At 42.0% G+C, this 9,348-nt stretch overlaps 1 pseudogene; it reads right to left on the reverse strand.

Moving 5' to 3' along the window:
* Nucleotides 1-3,952: 3,952 nt before the first annotated feature.
* On the reverse strand, nt 3,953-6,324 carry LOC138989152 (F-box only protein 25 pseudogene; annotated as a pseudogene).
* Nucleotides 6,325-9,348: the final 3,024 nt, after the last annotated feature.

Raw genomic sequence — 9,348 nt, forward strand, 5'->3', positions numbered from 1 at the left:
AGCTTCATACCTCCAGGATGTCATGGAGCTAGGTTGCAGTGCAAGTCTACATGCCCATAAACGCACATAATACTGTTTATACAGAATATTATATTTTATTTTTACTAAAGTATAGTTGATTTACAATATTACATAAGTTTCAGATGTACAGCATAGTGAGTGACTATCCTTGAAGATTTACTCCATTATAAATTATTGCAAGATAATAGCTATAACCCTCTTGCTATACACAGTATATACATACAACGCAGCCTTGCTGCTTGTCTATTTCACACATAGCATTTGGTAATCTCATACCCCTAGTTTGTCCCTTCCCCACTCCCTCTTCTCCTTGGTAACGACAAGCTTGTTTTCTATGTCTGTGAGTCTGTTTCTGTTGTGCACATACGTTCATTCATATTATTTTTAGATTCACATATAAGTGATATCATGCAATACTTGTTTCTCTGACTCATTTCACTTAGTATAAGTGACATAAAGTCCATCCTCCTTACTGCAAATGGCAGGGTTTCTTTCTTTCACGGCTGAGTAATATTCCTTTGTGTGTATGTATGTGTGTATGTGTTGTGTTGTGTGTATATATTTATATACAATATATATACCACATCTTTTTAATCCAGTCATCTATATAGAATATTTTACTATATATTATATGTGAAGTCACTCAGTCATGTCCGACTCTTTGTGACCCCGTAGACTGTAGCCTACCAGGCTCCTCTGTCCATGGGATTTTCCAGGCAATAGTACTGGAGTGGACTGCCATTTCCTTCTCCAGGAATATGAATATTAGCAAATATTTATAGTAATATTCATATACTATAATATTCATAGCAAATATTAATATTTACTACATTACTGTGGTGGCATTTCTTGACACAAGTGAGAAAATAGAGATGTTTATCCTAATTTTTCACTCTTAGGCACCTCAAAGGGTCATCTCTCACTATCCAGAACTTACAGCAGTATGTCACCCAGGGCTACTCCATGATCCAGATCTCAATTGTCATTCCACCCCTATCACCAGGTATCTGTCCTTTGCTGAGTCCACGTGGCCTTGACCACAACTAGATACTTGTTTCCAAAAGAACTTCCTAAGGACATCCTGTCGGATAGCCTTACTTGGGGTTGCCTCTGTGCTTGATTCACACTTTTTGTATAGAATTCATTGCATTGTCTTATAAATATCATTCCAGTTTTTGTTCACCCCATAAGATTATTAGTTTTTCAGGGGCAGGAACCAAATTTTCTTCATATATTTAGAAATTTGTTATTATTAAGTCACTAAGTTGTGTCTGACTCTTTGTGACCCCATGGACTGTACCCCACCAAGGCTTCTCTGTCCATGGGATTTCCCAGGCAAGAATATTGGAGTGGGTTGCCATTACCCAATGCATAAAATGAAATGTCCAGGTAAACTAAACCTCCAAATAAAAACAATTAGTTTCAAATCATTATTTATCAGAGAATACATTGCCAGCACCAAACAAAGCAGAATTCACAAAATGATAATAAAAACACAACAAATAAAAAATATATCCCATTAGGAGGAAAAACAAAATTAAGTCAACTGGAATTGTCCTAGATATATATGACATTCATATGACATAGATGACAAATTTAATAGTAAGTTCTTAAAACAGTTATTGTAACTATATGTAATACTTTTAAGATGGCAAAAGCTATCCATCTAAGTAGTGTTTCCCTGGACCTCCCATAGGCCTGAGACGTATCCGTTGGTGCATTCTCTTCCACTATTATCCTGCCCTGGTTTACCGCAAGTTGATGTTGAGCAATTGCATTGCAATCCCACATAGGAGCTGCCAGTGCTCCAGCTCTCACCAATGAAGGGCTCCACATTACCTGTTGCTCAGCCACGAAGTTCCATATCAAGATCTTGCTTTTAACAGTGATTTTAATTAACTTTGTTATGGTGTCCCTGGGTGTAGTTTTCGCCACGATTTTTTGGTTGGTTTGTTTGTTTGCAGTAGAGTTTGTTGAGTTTCTGAGATTTATAGCTTTGACAAAATTTGGAAAAATTCTCATCATTATTTTCCTGTCTAATGTTTTCTGGATCTTCTTCTCCCAACCCCCACATCTGCCCTCCTTGCTTATTTATTCAGGGACTCCAGTCTCATGTGGGGCTTCACAGGTAGCACTGGTGGTAAAGAACCTGCCTGCCAATTCAGGATACATAAGAGATGCTGGTTTGACCCGTGGGTCAGGAAGATTCCCTGGAAGAGGGCATGCCAACCCACTCCAGGATTCGTGTCTGGAGAATCCCATGGACAGAGGAGCCTGGAGGGCTCGTCCACAGGGTCACAAAGTCGGACATGACTGAAGCGACTTAGCGCACGCACACACATGCTCGCTGCATGTGCGTTAGTCTATGTAAAGTTGTTCCACAGCTCCCTGAGATCCTATTCTTTTTTTCCTTGTGTTTCATATTGGATTGTTTCTGTTGCTGTGTCTTCAAATGAATTGATCTGTTCTTCTGCAATCTCTAATCTGCCATTCATCCCAATCAGTGTATGTTTTCAACATAGACATTGAACGTGCAGTTTTGGGTGTTCTAAAGAATTTAATGTAGTTAATCTTTCTTTAGCTTCTTGAACATGTGGTACACCATGATAACAGCTATTTCAATGTCCTGTCTGCTAATTCTGTCATCCATGTTTTTTTCCTGAGTCATTTTCAATTGGTTGATTTTTTTTCTCCTTTTAATGGGACATATTTTCCTGCTTCTTTTTTCATGCTCAGTAAGTTTTATTGGATACCAATCTTTTTGAATTTTACCTGTTGGATCCTGGTTATTTTTGCACTTCTATGCTGCTGCTACTGCTGCTGCTGCTACTGCTGCTAACTCGCTTCAGTCGTGTCCAACTCTGTGCGACCCCATAGATGGCAGCCCACCAGGCTCTCCCGTCCCTGGGATTCTCCAGGCAAGAACACTGGAATGGGTTGCCATTTCCTTCTCCAATGCATGAAGGTGAAAATTGAAAGTGAAGTTGCTCAGTCAGGTCAGACTCTTAGCGACCCCATGGACTGCAGCCTACCAGGCTCCTCCGTCCATGGGATTTTCCAGGCAAGAGTACTGGAGTGGGGTGCCATAGTCTTAAATTTGTTCAGGGAAGCTGTTAATCTCCTTGGAAATAGTTTGATCATTTCAGGTCTTGCTTTTAAGTTTTGTTAGGTGGGAACAGTGAGGAGTTTCATTTAGGGTGAAATTTTCACCACTGTTGAGGGAACAAAACTCCATGTTCCATCTCCAGTGAATGCTAAGGTCTATGCAGCCATGCTGGTGGGAACAGGCCCCGTGTGAACTCATGCTTTTAACCCTTTCACAGGGTTCTTTGCGTGACTCAGGGCAGTTCCACCTGTGCTCCAGCTGATCAGACCTGCGCTCTGACAGACACTGAGGACCCATTCTCAGGCTCTCCTCTCTGCACTGCTCTCTCCTCAACAGACTTTCATCTAGAAGCTTCAGCCTGCTAGCACTCCTGGATTCCACCTCCATCTCCCCAAACCAGGGACACCATCGGGCTCTGCATGGGCTCCTCACCCTGTGCCAGGCCCTCACAGTGAGCTGAGACAGTTATAAAGCCCATCTTTTTGTTGTCTGTTTAACTGCAGTACAGTTGATTTACAATATTACATAAATTGTGTTGTTTAGTCGCTAAGTCATGTCTGACTCTTTTGTAACCCCATGGATTGTAGCCTGCCAGGCTCCTCTGTCCATGGAATTTCCCAGGCAAGAATCCTGGAGTGGGTTGCTATTTCCTCCTCCAGGAGATGTTTCCAACCCAGGGATTGAACCAGAGTCTCCTGCATTGGCAGGCTAATTCTTTACTACTGAGCCACCAGAGAAGTCCCCTTATATAAATTACAGGTGTACATAGAAGAATTTTTTAAAGAGAGAAGCAGAAATGATTTTGCTGGGGTTCCTTGACCCTATTTCAAAGGTGGATTTTGCTGGGGTTCCCTGACCCGGTTTCAGAGGTGGAAGCCACAGGCACCCTGCCCACAGGCCCTTTTCACGTTGCCTCCAACGCAGACTCCAGGTCATGGTGGGCCTGGCTAGGCCCTCAGTACTTGAAAAGGTCGAGGAAGTGCTGCGGGGACACAGGCGTGAAGCAGCTGCCGTGCAGGGGTGGCCCGAGTCCTCGAGTAATAAAGCAAGGCGGCAGTCCTTCCAGAAGAGGATGCTGCAGTGCCGGCAGAAGTGCAGGGTGTCTCCATACTGCTCCTTGGTGGGGTAGTGCTTCTGAAGTGCAAAATACATCAGCTTCCACTCCACATGGCCTTTTTCTGAAAGGATCAAGTGTCTACAAAACTGCTTCTCCCCAAAGTGGTACTGGCAGAGCTTCTTCCACAGCTGCCGGTCCTCGCTGAGCGCGGACAGTGTCGGGGTCACCTGACCCAGGGTGACGATGTCCCACCCATCCGAGAACCTGTACAGGATGTTGCTGAGCATGTGCACAGGAAGGTCGCTGAGCGTCAGGCCACTGTCCACCTCCGTCATCTGAAGATTCTGCAGCTGCTGCTGCCAGCGGAGAATGGTCTCTAATCGGCAAATCCAGATGTTGATGTTTCCCACCAGCACAGACTTCCCTACTCCTCGGATCAGAATGCACAGGGTGGAGCTGAGGTCTTGGAGAAGATCCTTGATCAGGCGAGGGTTTTGATGGTCACCGAGAACCTTCTGAACGATCTTATCCAGGATGTTGAAGTAGTTCTTCTGGGCCACACCACTCAGCGAGGTCAGCTGGGACTTTGCAATCAGCTGCAACAGCCTGACCACATAATTGAACCTTCGGATGTCCTGGATCGCACTCGAGAAGTCTAAGCGATTAAAAGCTTCTCCCAAAGTACAGTAGCCATGTCTTTCTCTTGTGCTTTCTTTATGGACATAGATCCAGTTTTCACGATAAAAACATACAATACTAACGCATATATATGGAATTTAGAAAGATGGTAACGATAACCCTGTATACGAGACAGCAAAAGAGACACTGATGTATAGAACAGGCTTATGGACTCTGTGGGAGAGGGAGAGGGTGGGAAGATTTGGGAGAATGGCATTGAAACATGTGAAATGTCATGTATGAAACGAGATGCCAGTCCAGGTTCAATGCACGATGCTGGATGCTTGGGGCTGGTGCACTGGGACGACCCAGAGGGATGATATGGGGAGGGAGGAGGGAGGAGGGTTCAGGATGGGGAACACATGTTTTAAAATTATTAAATTAAAAAAAAAAAAAATAAAAAAAATAAATTACAGGTGTACAATATTGTGATTCACAATTTGTCAAGTTTATGCTACATCTATACCTATTATAAAATATTGACTATATTTTTCCTGTTGTATATTATATCCATGTAGCTTATTTTCGGAGAAGGTGATGGCACCCCACTCCAGTACTCCTGGCAAATCCAATGGACGGAGGAGCCTGGTAGGCTGCAGTCCATGGGGTCGCTAGGAGTGGGACACGACTGAGCGGCTTCGCTTTCACCTTTCACATTCACTTTTCACTTTCATGCATTGGAGAAGGAAATGGCAACCCACTCCAGTGTTCTTGCCTGGAGAATCCCAGGGATGGGGGAGCCTGGTGGGCTGCCGTCTATGGGGTCGCACAGAGTCGGACACGACTGAAGTGACTTAGCAGCAGCAGCTTACTTTATTCATAGTAGTTTGTATCTCTTAATCTTCTACCTCTATATTGACCTCCCTCCATCTCCCGCCTGGTAACCACTAATTTGTTCTCTATATCTGAGTCTGTTTCTTTTTTGTTATATTCACTAGATTCCACATACAAGTGATATCATAGAGCATCTGAGTTTCTCTGAATTATTTCATGTAGCATAATACCCTCCAAGTCCATTCACATTGCTTCAAATGGCACATTTTCATTCCTTTTATGACTGAGTAGTATTCCAGTATGTGTGTGCAGATAGAGATAGATACATAGATGACAGATAGATAGATAGATGATAGATAAATATACACACACCACATTTTATCCATTCATCTGTTGATAGAGACTTAGGTCATTTCCATATCTTAGCAATTGTAAATAATACTGCCATTAACATTGGTGTGCCTGCATCCCTTTGAATTAGCGGTCTTTTTCTTCAGATATATACCTGGGAGTGAAGTTGCTGGGTCATATGGTAGTTCTATTTTAGTTTTTTGAGACACACTCACCCCCATACTGTTTTCCTTAGCATCTGTTCCAATTTATATTCCCACCACCAGTGCAGGAGGGCTCCCTTTTCTCCAAATCCTTGCCAACATTTGTTATTTCTGTTCTTTTTCACTGAAGCCATTCTGACAGGTATAAATGATATGGCGGTTTATATTTGGTTTCCCTGAAGAACAACGTTGAGCATCTTTTCATGTGCCTATTGGCCATCTGCATGTCCTCTTTGGAAAAATATGTATTCATTTTTAATTTGGTTGTTTGCTTTTTGATTTAGGTGGTATGAGCTGTTGATACAGTTTGGATATTCATTCCCTACCAGTCATATCATAAGTATCTTATGCCTTTCAGTAGGTTGTTTTTTTCATTTTGTTGCTGGTTTCCTTTGCTGTGCAAAAGCTTCTAAGTTTAATTAGGTCCTGTTTGTTTATTTTTGCTTTCATTTCCTTTGCTTTAGAATAAAGATAAAAAAATATTGTTATGACTTATGTCAAGATTGTTCTATGTTTTCCTCTAGGAATTTTATGGTTTCCAGGCTTATATGTAGGTCTTTATTCCATTTTGAGTTTATTTTTGTATAGGTATTAGAGAACATCCTAATTTTATTCTTTTACATGTAGCTGTCCAATTTTCCCAGCATCACTTATTAAAGAGACTATATTTTCTCCATTGTATATTCTTTCCTCCTTTGTCCATAAAAGCATGGTTTATTTCTGAAAACTCACCTTTGTTTTTTTTTTCATCTCTGGGATCACTGATTCATTGCCTCAAAGTCAATGTCCTCATATATTTTATTCAGTATTTGCTATTGCCTGTGAGAATGTAAATTCACTCTCTTCCCTTCATCTTGTTTGGAAGCAGAAGGCTTCCCATATCTCATTCTAGAGTCTGCTTCCTACAGACTTTCCTTTCATATCTGCTATTGACTGTTCTAGGCGAGTTCCCAGGAAACAGACCCACACTCTCAGACTTGTGTGCATGATGTTTATTAGTAAGAGTTCTCAGTAACCTCTCTCAGAGGATAAGGCAAGAAGAATTGGGCAGCAGAGGTTGAACTGCAATGCTATTGTGAGAGACATCTCTCCCAATAATGAGGGAGCTCTAAAGAGAAAAATATCTGTCAGAGTTGTCCCATATATCCCTCTCCTTATACCCACCCCTGAGATGCAGGATGCTCTCAGGATGCTCTGAGTGAGGAGCTTTCTCTGGTGGGGGAGGAAATGCCTCAGTCCAGTCTAAGAACCACCACCTCCATAGGTGATTGCAGCCTCATATTAATGCAGGTCAGTTTGCATTCTAATGAATTCTTCTTTTTTACAGTCAGAAAAACGGTTGTTTCTTATTTAAACAGCTTATTGAAATGAAAATTGTTTTTCAACTAGTTTCAGGAAAATATCATTTCCTTATTATCCCACTTTTGTTAAGAATCTCTGTTCAGAATTTCCTTTCAAAGACAATCAAAACTATACATTAAGGTTTGTCCTGAAAAATGAGGCTTTCTATGGCAGGGACAACTGGTTTCATTTCTGCCAGTTCCGAGTCTTCCAGAATTAGTGGGCTCTAAAGAGACTGGATGTTAGGGTTCAAAACTGAATCTAAGTTGAAATTTATAGCAATTTTTTCAAGGACATGTAGTACAGAATGTTCTGTACTCATTCTGTTTAAAACAGACAGTATGGGCTGACATCTATGGGATCACACAGAGTCGGACACGACTGAAGTGACTTAGCAGCAGCAGCAACACCCACCTTGAAAGCTTACACAGGTAAAGAGTTCCAGTTAAATAAGATGAAGAAGCTCTAGAAATCTGCTGTTCAACATTGTGCCTATAATTGTTGTTTAGTCACTCAGTCATGTCTCACTCCTTTGCAACCCCATGGACTGTAGCCTGCCAGTCTCCTCTGTCCATGGGTTTATCCAGGCAAGAATCCTGGAGTGTGTTGCCATTCCTTCTCCAGCGGATCTTCCAGACCCAGGGATTAAACCCCTGTCTCCTGCATTGTCAGGTGGATTCTTAACCACTAAACCATTCAGTTCAGTTCAGTCACTCAGTCGTGTCTAACTCTTTGCGACCCTATGGACTGCAGCATGCCAGGCTTCTCTGTCTATCACCAATTCCCAGAGCTTGCTCAAATTCATGTCCATCAAGTCAGTGATGCCATCCAACCATCTCATCCTCTGTCATCCCCTTCTCCTCCACCTTCAATCTTTCCCAGCATCAGGATCTTTTCCAATGAGTCAGTTCTTCCCATCATGTAGCCAAAGGATTGGCGTTTCAGCTTCAGTATCAGTACTTCCAATGAATATTTAGGACTGATTTCCTTGAAGATTGACTGGTTTGATCTCCTTGCAGTCCAAGGGACTCTCAGGAGTCTTCTCAACACCACAGTTCAAAAGCATCAATATTTTGGTGCTCAGCTTTCTTTATAGTCCAACTCTCACATCCATACATGACCACTGGAAAAACCATAGCTTTGACTAGATGGACCTTTGTCTGCAAAATAATGTCTCTGCTTTTGAACATGCTGTCTAGATTGGTCATAGCTTTTCTTCCAAGGAGTAAGCGTCTTTTAATTTCATGGCTGCAACCACCATCTGCAGTGATTTTGGAGCCCCCCAAAATAAAGTCTCTCATTGTTTCCCCATCTATTTTCCATGAAGTGATGGGACTCAATGCCATGATTTTAGTTTTTTGAATGTTGAGTTTAAGCCAACTTTTTCACTCTCCTCTCTCACTTTCATCAAGAGGCTCTTTAGTTCCTCTTCACTTTCTGCCATAATGGTGGTGTCATCTGCGTATCTGAGGTTATTGATATTTCTCCTGGCAATCCTGATTCCAATTTGTGCTTCATCCAGCTTGACATTTCTCATGATGTACTCTGCACATAAGATAAATAAGCAGGGTGACAGTACACAGCCTTGACATACTCCTTTCCCAATATGGCACCAGTCTGTTGTTCCATGTCCACTTCTAACTTGCTTCTTTACCTGCATACAGATTTCTCAGGAGGCAGGTAAAGTGGTCTAATATTCCTATGTATTCTAGAATTTTCCACAGTTTGTGGTGATCCACACAGTCAAAGGCTTTGGTGTAGTCAATATAGCAGAAGTAGATGTTTTTCTGGAATTCCCTTGCTTTTTCGATGATCCA

This window comes from Bos mutus, chromosome 9, assembly GCF_027580195.1.
Source record: "Bos mutus isolate GX-2022 chromosome 9, NWIPB_WYAK_1.1, whole genome shotgun sequence".
Classification (NCBI taxonomy): domain Eukaryota; kingdom Metazoa; phylum Chordata; class Mammalia; order Artiodactyla; family Bovidae; genus Bos; species Bos mutus.